This window comes from Vombatus ursinus, unplaced genomic scaffold, assembly GCF_900497805.2.
Source record: "Vombatus ursinus unplaced genomic scaffold, bare-nosed wombat genome assembly UNPS02010639.1, whole genome shotgun sequence".
In the NCBI taxonomy this organism is placed as follows: Eukaryota; Metazoa; Chordata; class Mammalia; order Diprotodontia; family Vombatidae; genus Vombatus; species Vombatus ursinus.
Window position 1 is genome coordinate 1,431,298 of NW_020950417.1, and position 13,630 is coordinate 1,444,927.

Below are 13,630 nucleotides of genomic sequence, written 5' to 3' on the forward strand. Positions count from 1 at the left end.
TGTTTCATTTACTAGGCTAACCAGGAGACTCTGTTCAAAACAAAATAAGTGGCAAAAAACAGATTTCCCCAATAAATACTAGAGGTACACTCACCCACACCTCCAAGGGAAGAAACCACCTACAAAGGACACATAACCAGGGAACACTCCTGCAAAGTACACACACAGCCAGTGCAATTCATACACCTAAGGTTGCATCCCTACTAAAATCCTAGCTGCTGCTTATTTCTCTGATGTCTTCTGGTGAAGATGGTGGTCTGTAAGATACTTTCTCTGTTGGACTTGAGTCCTCTGCTGAGTTATTCTCGATGACTGGTTGCTCTTTATTACTCTTTCCTGCCATATCCACTGAACTGCTCTGTGTTGATTTTCACTTGTTGTTCTGTGTCTTTCCCCAAAGGGGAAGACTTTCATTAGCATAGCCACAGGGGCTGATTCAATTGTTTCTACTTTCAGACCCCAGACAGCTGCATACACCCAGCTAATTAAAGAAGCTCTTAGGCACTTCTCTTTCGAAGTATACTCCTCTGCCATATTTACACTCTTAAGTGAGTCATGGTCAGAAAAATCCTTTAAACTACTACCATACTCCTCGCCCTAGCCTGAATCCTTATAGATTGTCCCCAGGAGAGGACTGAAAAGGCCTGACTTGGAACTGTGGTAAAGAGTTTCATTTCAACCTCCTCAATGCTGTTGATGGAACGCCTAAAAGTCTATGCAAATGACCTCTGCAACAGGAACTGGAGACCTTCTCTCTATTTCCCTCCCACTACCACCCCATCCTACCCCCCTCTAACCAAATCTCCACATTGTGATGCTGGAAACCTTGGTCCTTCTTTCCATCCACCTCACTCCCTCTTACCCCCCAGTAATAGATCTCTGTATTCCCTACATCCCCATATACCTAAGATTCCATGACTCACCTTTCAACAAGGATATAGTAGCCTGGGTTACTAAGTTGCTAACTAGGGCAGTTCCAACTTTTTTCTATGTTGCTACCTCCTTTCCTTCCCTTTTTAATGAGTGGCTAATTAGCATTGGAAAAAAATTTTTTTTCTTTATTATAGGAAGCCTTCCAGCAGTTTTTAAATAGTTACATAATGGCTATCTCACGATGTTTCAGTTCTACATTTCAAAGGATCTGTGATCCCATAAAGGAGAGCACTCCTTCTACGGCACATACAGATTCAAACTCGTCCATACTTTCTTTCTGCTTGTCCCTGTCCATGTCCTCCCTTAGAAGGCTCTACTCAGCTTTCTTTAAATTGCTTAACATTCCACGTGTAGTGAGGAATTGATCAAGGATTTCCTTGGTCAGTTGAATCCCCCCCAGTCCATACAGATATAAGAGGCCGGTAACAGAGACAATGAGATGTCAGGGCACTCTGTTTTCAAAAACACAAATGGACAAAAATCTAAAAGGGGCACACCTCTCCATTTCATCGGGCCGTGGTAGTACTCCCTTTCTCACTACACAAATAGCCCACCTGGTTTTCTGAACAGCATCTTTTACACCACTTGGTGACTTCAGGAACAGAAAACAATGCAGCACACAACCTAATTGTTAGTGCTCTCTCTCATTAGTGTCTCAAAGCCTACTCGTTGAGAAACAGAATTCTTACCTTTCCCCTCAACCCAACACTAACTGCCGACCAACTGCTAAGGATAGGTAAGTAATCCCAAGAGCCCTGGGAACAGCGGTATCCCTCCCCCAGTGGACACTACTGTCCCTACTTCTAGCTCCGCCCCCAAAGCCATCATGGAGATGTGACCTGGCTAATTCCTTAACAGGTGCCGTAGCCCTCACCTCCTCAATAGCCCAAACTTCAGAAGACCCAGAAAAGAAAGCTCTTACCACCGGTATCCTAGACACTGCCAAATCAGAAACTAATATGGTTTGAGTAATGAAAATAACACTGAAGAACAACATTTACTGTTTTGCTGCTGCTCTCAAAGGAGCCCTGGGTCTTTCCATCTGACCTGCAGCCAAGCCCTCCTGCACGTATTGTTCAGAATGTGAGCTCCCTGACAGCAGGGACAGCCGCACTCCTCTCTGAATCCTTAGTCCTTGGCACGATGCTTTGAGCAGAGGAAGCACTTCGATGCTTTTTCACTCATTCATTCCTCCTGCAAACATTACGATTTATGTTGAGAGCATTCTCAATCTAGTCCATTCAGGTCCCTTCTCCCTCACCCCCACATATATAGTCAATTACCAAATCTTGTCAATTCCTCCCTCCTCTTAGGTAGCTAGCCTGGAACTCCAGGAAGAGCCCTAGAGTTAGAATCTGAAGATCTAAGGTGGGAAGTATTATTACCTGTATGTATGCCCTTGGGCAAGGAAGTAAAGCTCTCTGGGCCTCCCTTTCCTTATCTGTAACATGAGGGGGCTGATGAGAGCCTCTCTTCAGGTGCCTCCCAGCTCTGCTCTAGCACACCAGGATGATTCTGGGTTCTCTCTCTTCTCTGCTTTTTTAGAATCCCTGGCTTCCTTCAGGTCTCGCCTAAGGCCTCCCCATCCCGCATCCCATGAAGTTTTTTTTCTGATGCCCTTAGATGTTAGTCTTTTCTATCTTCTCAGATTTTCTTATTTGGCAGCTTCCCCTCCCCCTTCACAGAAGGAACCCTGAAAAGTTATTCTAAATTCAAAGCATGTTGTGGGTCAGCATATTCTGAAAACCCACAACTTATGAGCCACCCCCCATGCCCCCTCCAATGTTTCTTTTACTAAGTCAACTAGAAGACATGTTAATTAGTTTGAAGCATAGCACATTTAATGAAATGAAATAAGTGATAAAATAGCTCCTCCCACCACAATAAATACAGGGCTGTACTTTCACAGACGATCACACCACCAGTGGGAGACAGGATACCTACTTGGAACAAGTGTGGCACATTGAGGAGGGCTATTGAGGAGGTGGGGGCTACAGAACCAACCTGTAGAGGAAATAGCCAGGTCATACCTCCATGAAGGCTTTGGGGGCTGGGCTAGAAGTAGGACCATTGGTATTTGTTGGAAGAACACACACATAGGGGCACTTACATGCACATGTAGCCAGGGAACACATATGGTTAGGGAACATGCCTGGCTAGGTCTTCAGGAAGAATCAGTTCCTGCTGGAAATCTCTGCCTCTGTAGTTGCTGTTGCTTACCTGCTGACTTATCAGTATTCACTGGTGTTGTTTGTGGGCTGTGATCCACTTTCTCTGCTGAACTGGGGTCCTCTAATGATCTGCCTTCTCCACCATGCTGCTCTCTGCTGGCTTCTCCACTGAGTTGTTCATTATTGTGCTGCTCTCTGCTGCCATGGGAATGAATGAATGAATGAATGAATGAATGAATGGATGGATGGATGGAAAAAAACATTTATTAAGCACTTACTATGTACTTAGTACTGAGGATACAAATTAAAAAAAAAACAAATTCTTCCTTTAAAGGAGTTCATATTCTATTTTCTTTGGTGAGGCAACTGGGGTTGTGACTTGTCCAGTCACATAGCTGGTGAGTATTATGTGTCTGAGGCTGGATTTGAACTCAAGTCCTCCTGACTCCAGGGCTATTGCTCTATCCACCGCATCACCTAGCTGCCCCAGCAATTCATATTCTAATGGGGAACATAACACATATAAGGAGTTTTGGCTATAAGTCAGATGGAAAGGTTCTTAGCATGCAACGGCAAAGAAGATGATAATTCTTCTTCTTCGATGCCATTAATAAAACCTTATCCAATCAACCATTTGACTGTGTCAAAGAATCTGGTGGTGAGAACTTTCCATTCTGAGTCTTTGGTAGTGGTGGCTACTGAGGTTGTAGGGAGTATAGCATCTACAGTAGCAGTTGCTAGGTTTCATCTACACAAAGGTTGCTCCCCTGGATGATGGCTACAGGCACTGGGCTTGTGGTCTAGAGGATGGGAGTGAAAGTGGTCCTTGGCTGAAAAGTGTCCTGGGCAGTATCCACTGAGAGATGGCAATGGTTTGACCCACATATCACAAGCCACCTTCTGCTTCTTCCTCAGGATGCCTTTCTGCTTTAGCTAAGTTGGCTTGCCTTTGGCTGCCCTGGTCAGCTGTTGGCGTTGGTGATGTATATGAAATAAAGTACGTAGATAGACAGTCAGATGATAAATAGATAGATAGATAGATATAGATATAAGTACATAAAAACTTTATAAATACCACCTATCATTATTATCTGCTGGCATTACTATTGAATTCCAGCTCTTGCTGCTCCAATACCAGCTCATAGGTTCAACATCTGGCTTTGCCACATGCTGGCTAAGTGATGCTGTATAAATCACTTAACCTCTTACTATCCCAGTTAACTCTCTTTAAGGCAATAAATTGTAAGACTGCAGTTACGGTGGACTTGAGAAAATTCGATAAAACTGCCAGAGATCAGACTGTGGAGTAAATATAGATCTTGAACCATTGGTGGTCGGTTGAGAATTCCATCAGCTGATAAGTGAGGAGGAAAAGACTGTGCCACATGTGCACACAAGTGGATACACACACACACACACACACACACACACACACACACACACACCCCTTTTGCCTCTCTCTTTTCTATAAGTTATGGGAGTCAGTGATTCCAAAATTTTCCCCCTAAAGATCTGGAAAAACAAGAGGATAGAGATTTATGAGATAGTTGGGATGGGTAGTTCCATATAAGAGTACTAACCAGTTTCTTCCCCCACCCTACTTTTTTTTTTTTAATATTCATAAACTATGTGATCACAGTATATTGAGGGTGAGTTCTGTGGATGTGGGTGGAACTACATACTACCAGAGGAAACAGAGTATAGACACACAAACCTGCATTTGTCAAAGGGCTCTAGAGTTGTGTATTGACTATAGATTCCATATTTTGAGTAATATTCCATGTCATCCACTGAATTAAATTCTGATCCTGCTCCTTGAAATCTTGGCCTCAGGGGTGGGAGATGGGTGGCTAGATCTCACAACTGAACAACAAAAATATGCAGGCTGAGTACCCTCTGGTGGAGAGTAGTAATACTGCAACATTTAAGGAAGGCTATTGTTCAATTGTGTCCGACTCCACATGACCCTATAGAAAAGTCCATGGGGTTTTCTTGGCAAAGATACTGAAGTGGTTTGCCATTTCCTTCTCCAGTGTGTCCCCATTCTACAGATGAAGAACTGAGGCAAAAGATGTTAAGTGACTTGCCCAGGGTCACACATCTGGTAAGTGTCTGGGGCCAAATTTGAACTCAGATCTTCCTGACTCTAGGCCCTGTGCTCAGTACTCTATTCTCTGCACCACCTAGCTACCACACCCTCCCCGCCAACCCTCTTCCTCTTAGGGAGACTATACTGGAGAGGCCACTGGTCTGGTTTCTCTAGTACAGTACGACTTGATAGGCAACTCAGATACTGTGCTCCCTCAGTGGATAACTAATAGAGAAAGTCATTGCTTTTATGTAGGCTTAAGGAAAGCAGCACATGAGCTGATTTGAAATGCTCACCACATATATCACAGAGGCTGAATTAATAATGCAGCCAGACATAATGTAGTGACAATGGGAAGGAAGAAAAGAAGAATAAGGTCAAGGAAAATAAATAAGAGAAACTGTAAAGTGGAGGGGGGGAATAGCTACATCAAATATCACCAGTAAAACTCTGAAATCCAAGATATATAAAGAATTGACTGCTTTACGGCATCTCTCTATTAGGCCCCCTTCTCTCCTCTGCCACGGCCACCCCCTTGACCCTCATCACTTCACACCTGGACTATTGCAGTAGCCTGCTGGTGGGTCTGCCTGCCTCAAGTCTCCCCCCACTCCATCCCACATTTTCCTAAAGTGCACGTCCGATCATGTCACACCTCCCCTCCACCCCCAAACTCCAGGGACTCCCTAATTGCCTCTGCTTGACATACAAATAAAATACAATAGTCCTCTGCTTGACATTCAAAGTCCTTAATAACCCATCTCCTCCCTCCCACCTTTCCAGTCTTCTTACATCTTACTCCCTACCACATATTCTTTCATCCAATGACACTGGTCTCCTTGCTGTTCTACAAGCGAGACACTTGCCTTTTGGTTCCTGGCATTTTCTCTGGCTGTCTTCCATGCCTGGAATTCCTGCCATCTCTGCCTCCTGGCTTCCTTAGTTCCAACTAAAATCCCACCTTCCACAGGAAGCCTTCCCAACCCCTCTTAATTCTGTCTTCCCTCTCTTAATTATATACTATATATTCTGTATATAGCTTCTCTATATATGTACTTGTTGTCTCCCCAGCCATGAGGTTGGTGATGCAGTGGATAGAGTACTAGGCCTGGAGTCAAGAAGACCTGAGTTCAAATTTGACCTCAGATGTTTACTAGCTGTTTGACTCTGGGCAAGTCACTTAACCTCAATTTCCTCAGCTATAAAACAGAGCAATAATAGCACTTACCTTACAAAGCTGTTGTAAGGATCAAATGATTTGTGTTTGGCACGTCGTAGGTGCTTTATAAATGCTTATTCCCTTCTCTATGAGCACCTCCTTTTTGTATTGTAATGCTGAGCACAGTGCCTGGCACTTAATAAATGCTTATTGATGTTGGTCAGTAATTTCACACTCTTTGTGACCCTATTTGGGGTTTTCTTGGCAAAGATACTGGAGTAGTTTCCTTCTCCAGCTCGTTTTACAGATGAGGAACTGAGGCAAACAGAGTCAAGTAACTTGCCCAGGGTCACACAGCTAATAAGTGTCCGAGTCTGAATCTGAACTCAGGTCTTCCTGACTCCAGGCCTGGCACTCTATCCACTGTGCCACCTAGCTACCCATATTGGCTGGCTAAAAACATATAATAACAAGAGCTCTATTCCTTAATAGATCAGTGGTCAAAGGCTATGAACAGTTTTCAAAAGGATTTCACAGTATAAATGATCATTGGAAAACATACTTTAAGTCACTAATAGAGAAATACAAATTAAAGCAACTCTGAGGTTTTACCTTACACCATGCAAATTGGCAAAGACGACCCAAAATAGGAACAGTTAATGTTGGAGCAGTTGTGGGAAGAAAGGCACATTAACTAGTACACTGTTGGAACCATCCATCTGTTCAAACGGATATTTGGATATCCATTTGGATATTGATTTGGAATTGAGAAAAGAAAAATGATTAAACCGTCCACACGTATTGACTTTGTGATCCTACTACCAGGCTGATACTACAAGCAGTTCAAATGTAGAAACAAAGGCCCAACAAATGTCAAAATATTTATAGCAGCACCCTTTGTGGGTAGAAAAGAACTAGAAACAAAGTGGGCGTCCATAGATAGAGAAACAGCTGGGAAAAAAACTACAGGGTATCAATTTAATGGAATATTATTGTGTAGTAAGAAATGGTGACTATGAGGAATTTAGGGAAATATGGAGAATTCTGAATTGATACAGGGTGAAATCTGCAGAACCAAAAGAACAATATACGTGTTGTATATGTACATGACAACATGACAATATACATGACAACAATGAAAGGATCATTAGCAGGAAGTTGAACTCTCAACAAATGGAAAGCCACTGATATACCAGGAGAATAGATGGTAAAGTGTGCCTCCTCCCTCAAAGGTGTCTGGGGGGGGGGTGGTATTCTACTAGGGCAGGGTGTTGTAGAAATTGCCGAGTGCAGTCACCAAACTAGATGTTTCTGCTTAACTATTTTACTTGTTAAAGATGATTCAATTGGAGGTGGAGGGTTTTTTTTCCTAAAATAATTTGATTGTAATATAAAAACAGAAGGTATTAATATGATTTTTTTTCCCCTTAAAGACAAACAGACAAATATAAGAGCTGTTGCAAAGTAATTGTCTATAGAGCTTGTTGGTTAATTGATACAGGGAATGAATAAAAGAAATAAAGATAACTCCAAATTTCAAGATAAATAACTGAGAATGAGCAGACCTTTAGAAGAAAAAAAGGATATACGAATGAAGCTATAGATGACAGTGTTTCAAATATAGATGTTAATTTATGCTATATGAAGAGATGGGCTCTGCTCTAAAAGAGCACCTATTAGAGAAAATAGCAGGCTAATTAATCCTGAGCCTTGTGCAAACACAGTTGACAGGACAAAGGAAGAGTTAATCAGTCAAGCATTTATTAAGTACCTATGGTGTGCCAGGCACTGTGCTAAGTACCAGGGAAACGAAGAAAAGTGAAAAACAGTCCCTTCCCTCAGAGTTCCCAGTCTAATGGGGAGACAACACGTAAACAAATATGTACAAACATGATATGTGCAGGATAAATTTGAGATCATCTCAGAGGCATCAGCATTAACGAGCATAGGAGAAGGCTTCTCGGCAATAGTAGGATCTTAGGTAGAACTTGAAGGAAGCCAGGAGATGGTGATTTGAGGGGAAACAATTTCAGGAAAGAGGGGTATCCAACAAGAAGAGAATGAGATAGAAAGGAGGAGCATAGCAATAAATGGAAATTTGGGGGCTTTGCCCCAAGGCACCAACCAGTACAGGGACTCAGTTCCCTGAGTACCTTGAGGTTTTCCACTGACCTGCACGGTACATTCAGCCTCACTCCCAGGGTCCCATCACTGTGGGGCCCCTCTGCCAGGGCCTGCCTTCCCCCACAGCCTCCTATAAAAAAGAATAGATGGGGCAGCTAGGTGGCACAGTGAATGGCGCTCTGGCCTTGGAGTCAAAAGGACCTGAGTTCAAATCCAGCCTCAGACACATGATACTTACTAGCTGTGTAACCCTGGGCAAGTCACTTAACCCCAAATGCCTCACCAAAACAAAAAAACACCCAAATAAATAAGAATAGAGTAAGAACTAGATTCTGGGAGACTGGTCACCCCTTTTCCAGGTGTGATTGCACCCAAATTTGGGTTGACTTTTCCTCTCCCCGCTTCTGCCTCTCTCTCAGATTGCTCTATGTGTTGCTGCCTCTACCACTGATCCTCCCTGTCCCTGACACACTGGAGCAAACGAGTTTTGGCCCAGAATTTCTTGTTTCAGCTCTGTGGAGAAGCACAAGCACAGAAGCCAAGGAGCCATTGAATTTCAGGGGAAAAGTAGGTTGTTGAGAGCATTACACGCAGCGGAGTGGTTGAAAAGGAGAGGAGGGGAGCAGGCAGAGAGAAATCTGCTCTGTTTGACCTAAAGTGGTTGAATATAGGATGAAAGCCTGACAGCAAGAGGTCAAAAAGAAGCGGCAGGTATTGACTAATCCCCCTTTCGAAAGGTGTTTGAGGACAAAACGTCATGACAAGACTTGGGTGGCGATGGGCCGGGGAGGGAAAAGAGACCAGGACTGGAGTTTGGCCCCAAAGGAGGGGCACCTGGCAAGCTATTCTAAATTAGGCCGGTCAGGAAGCACATTCAAAGAAATTACCAGACTGGAAAAAGCAGTCAAGTACCATAGGGCTAAGCAGGGATGAAGAACTCAGGCGACTAAACCAGTCAAAATAAAAGGTCACACCTCCCCAAGGCAGAAGGTCTGGGCTGCAAGAGGGGGAGGGCACAAGCAAGCCTGAAGCTTTGAGGCAAAGCCCTCCTGAAGCAGAGCAGCTCCTGCATACTCAGAGCTGAGCGCCTGCTCTATCTGGAAGGCACTCAGCTGATGTTTGTGGAGAGTAAATGAGTGAATGGATGAATGATTTTCTGCCCAGGGCCAGAATAAGTCTCTGAATGTAAGCAGGTCTGAGCCCCCAAGTGGTGGCAAATGAACATAACAAGTCAGGGGCAGCTAAGTGAGGCAGTAGATAGATAGAACCAGGAAGACTCATCTTTCTAAGTTCAAATCTGGCCTCAGACACTTACTAGCTGTGTGACTTTAGGCAAGTTACTTCACTTCTTTTTTTCCTTAACACGAAAACCCCAAATGGGGTCACGAAGAGTCAGATGCAACAAACAACAGCTAGAGAAAGGTCACCAAGGAAGAGAATATGGGATGGTAGTCAGAAGAAGCTGCAATATCAGACGAATGGTTTTCAAGGTCAGGAAGAATTAGACAGAAAGGAAGGAACCAGTTGAAGAGAAGTCAATGGTGTTATGGAGGGAAGGAATGAATATAGGAACTGGATGAGATATTAGGAAGGGTTGAGATCCACATGTTGACGATTCAATTTTGGGAGTAGGAGGAGAGTTAAAAGGAGGAAATACCTGTCAAAGGGTAGGGTGATGTTGGAAAAACCACAGAGAATGGGAGAAGCTCTGCAGGAAGAGAGAGGCATGTGGTGTTTCCAAAAATGGGAAGAGAATGGCATCTGCAAAATGTAGGCCATTTTACCTTTGATTCCTGGCAAAACTCAAGATGGTATATTATGGAAGGGATGGTTAATGAAAATGGAGAGGCAGTCACAAAGACTCAGAGGTGGCTTTATCAAGAACAAGTCCCAGAGCAAAGGAGAAAATTTGGAACTCAAAGTTTTAAAAATGAATGTTAAAAATTGTTTTTACATGCAACTGGGAAATAAGATATACAGGCAATGGGGTATAGAAATCTACCCTGCCCTACAGGAAAATAGAAGGGGAAAGGGTTAAGAGAACTGGGGGGGGGGGTGATAGAAGGGAAGGCAGATTAAGGGAAGGGGTATTCAGAATTCAAGCTGTCTTGGGGTGGGGAAGGGGAGAGATGGGGAGAAAATTTGGAACTCAAGATCTTGTGAAAGTGAATGTTGAAAACTAAAAATTAATTAATTAAAAAAAAAACAAGTCCCACATCAGATTAAACTCATTTCCTTTTTTGATAGTGTTCTTGGGCTGAGATCAGGGTAATGAATGCTGTAGATATAGTTTATCTGGATTTTAGCCAACCACTGCACAACGTCTCCATGCTACCATGGAAAAAATGGAACAGTGAGGAGTTATATGATGCAATCAGGTAGATTCTTTTTTTTTTTTTCTGCTGAGGCAATCGGGATTAAGTGACTTGCCCAGGGTCACACAGCTAGTAAGTATCAAATATCTGAGGCTGGATTTGTTTTACTTTTTTTTTTTTTTGCAATCAGGGTTAAGCTACTTGCCCAAGGTCACACAGTAAGTGCTTGATGGCAAATTTGAACTCAGGTCCTCCTGACTCCAGGGCCAGTGCTCTATTCACTGCACCACCTAGCTGCCTCTCAGGTAGATTCTTGTAAGAAGGTCTCTAGTGAAGGGCCACAAAGATTTGTTCTTGATCCTGTGAGGTTCAACCTTTTTTTTTTTTTAGTGACTTAGATGGATGGCGTGCTAATCAAATTTGCAAGTGACTTGAAGCTGGGAGAGAAAGATAACACACTGGATAACAGTTAGGATCCAAAAACATCCCGAGGAGCTAGAACATGGGACTAAATCTAACAAGATAAAACTTAATAGGGATAAATGAAAAGGTTTAGACATGGGTTCCCCATGCCTTCCTCATCTCCCACCTCTTGGAATGCCTAGCTTCATTCAAGCTCAAGCACCCCTTCCTTCTACACCAGGGTTCTACACGAGCCTTTTCTAATGCCCAAGCTGCTAGTGCTTCCTCCCCCCAAATTACATAGACTCATAAATGTGTGCGTTGTCTCTCAAAATAGAATGAAAACTTCTTGAGAGCAGGAATGGTTTCATTTTTGGCTTTGTGTCCCAGCACAGTGCTTGACAGAGTAATTGATAAAAAAAAAGTGAGTTGATTGATTCAAAAACTCATTGTCATAATTGAGAAGTTATGATTAGACAGCAGTTTGCCTGAGAAAGAACTGAAGGTTTTAATAATAACCACTGGTGCTTTAAGGTCTACAAAGCATTACATATATCATCTCAATTGATTCTTCCAATCATTGGTGAGGCAGGCAGCATTATTATTCCCATTTTATAGATGAGGACAACTGAGGATCAAAGAAATTAAGTTGACTTGCCCAGGGTCACATAGCCAGTCAGTTTCCAGGTATGATTTAAACCTAGGTCCTCCTGCTGCCAAGTCCAGAACTCTACCCACTACACCCCATTGCATTCAGTGTCAATTAGTGGTAAAATGGGGGCAGGAGGGGAAAGCTGATACAATCTTGGGCCACATTAAGAAAGGCCTAGCATCCAGTAGATGCTAGCCATACTGTGTACTGACCTAGTCAGACATCTGAAATCTTGGGTTCAGTTCTGGTGATCCACATTTTAAGAAAGACCCTGATAAGTTTGGAAACATCTTGGGTACGTTAACCAGGAGAATGAAGGCAGGGGTATGCTCAAGGAACCCTTAAGGGTCCTGAGAGGCAATTGTTAAATTTTCAGTGCAAGTATTTACACCTGAGAAATCAGCAAATGGTGCAAATCAGGGTTTGAGTTAGTGTTTTGTTGTCTGTCTAGACTTAAGAAAGTAGTGGAGAAAATGTTTAAAAGACAGATTAAACTTAAAAGTGTATAGTCTATACTTTTTTTTCCTTATTGGGTGGTAGAGTCAGTTGTTAAATATTTGCCCACCCACAATGGGAAGGGCCTCAAATTCATGGCAGATGAACAGAACAGGAGATGTTTAATAGATTCTTGATAACTCTACATACCTATACTGGATTTTATTATCTTTCCCCTAAGCCCACCCTTCTTCCTAACTTCCATTTGCCAAGGACATCATCATTCTTCCCAACGCACGGGTTTCCAACCTTAGAGTTATCCTTAACCCATTACTCTTTATCACCCATCCCCTACCACCCATATCTAACCAATTTCCAAGTCTTGTCAAATTAACCTCTAGATGCAGGGGTGGGGAATCTTCAACCTCGAGGCAACATGTGGCCCTCTAGGTCCTCAAGTGCGGCCCTTTGATTGAATCCAGACTTCACAGAACAAATCCTTTAATTAAGAGGTTCTAGGCTAGAACATCTCTCCCATTTGACATCTTCTCTTCACTTACAATAGCCAGCAACCTAGTTTAAACAGTTGTTACCTCTAGCCTTAACTATTGTTCTCTACACTTTCCTAAGGTGGTTTTTCTTCTCTCTAACCCATCCTCCACACAGCTACCAAACTGATAATCCTAAAATAGTTTGTCCACGAATTCCCCTGCTCATGAATCTTCAGTAGCTCTCTACTTTCTCCAAGGTAAATACAAGCCACTTTCACAATCTTACTACTTCCTTTCAGGTACTCTAAATATTTGAGTAGACTCAAGTAAGTTTACTTGCTGTGTTCCTTACAGGAGCCTAGGGCCTCAGCAGAGGCCCCGGGCAGGAAGGAAGTCTCCAGCCCATACCTTTACACAGGCTGACTCCTATCCAGGCCTGTAATGTTGGCCTTCCTCATCTCCATCTCTGAGAATCTCTAGCTCCCTAGAGCTAAGAGCTCAGCTTAGAAGTGACTTCCTACATGAAGCCTTTCTCTGCCCCTCCCCAGAGCCGTATCACCACTCATCCCTTGTGAAATGCCAGCCTGGATTGTTCTCACCATCTGTCTCCACCATTCCTATCCGTGTGCTGCTGAACAAAGCCCAAGGAAGTCACACGACCCAGCTGACTGAACACGCTAAAAATACATGTTATCTCGCCCTGACTGGACCCTCACTGCGGCAAAACAATCCTTTTATTCTCCCCAATTGATATCCTATCCCACTCTCCACCAAAGCTAGTCCCAATCTTTTCTTTTCTTCTCAAGCTTCTTGTATTTCCTTCTCCTCATTCTTTCAACTGAGGATTTTGTCCCTTTAC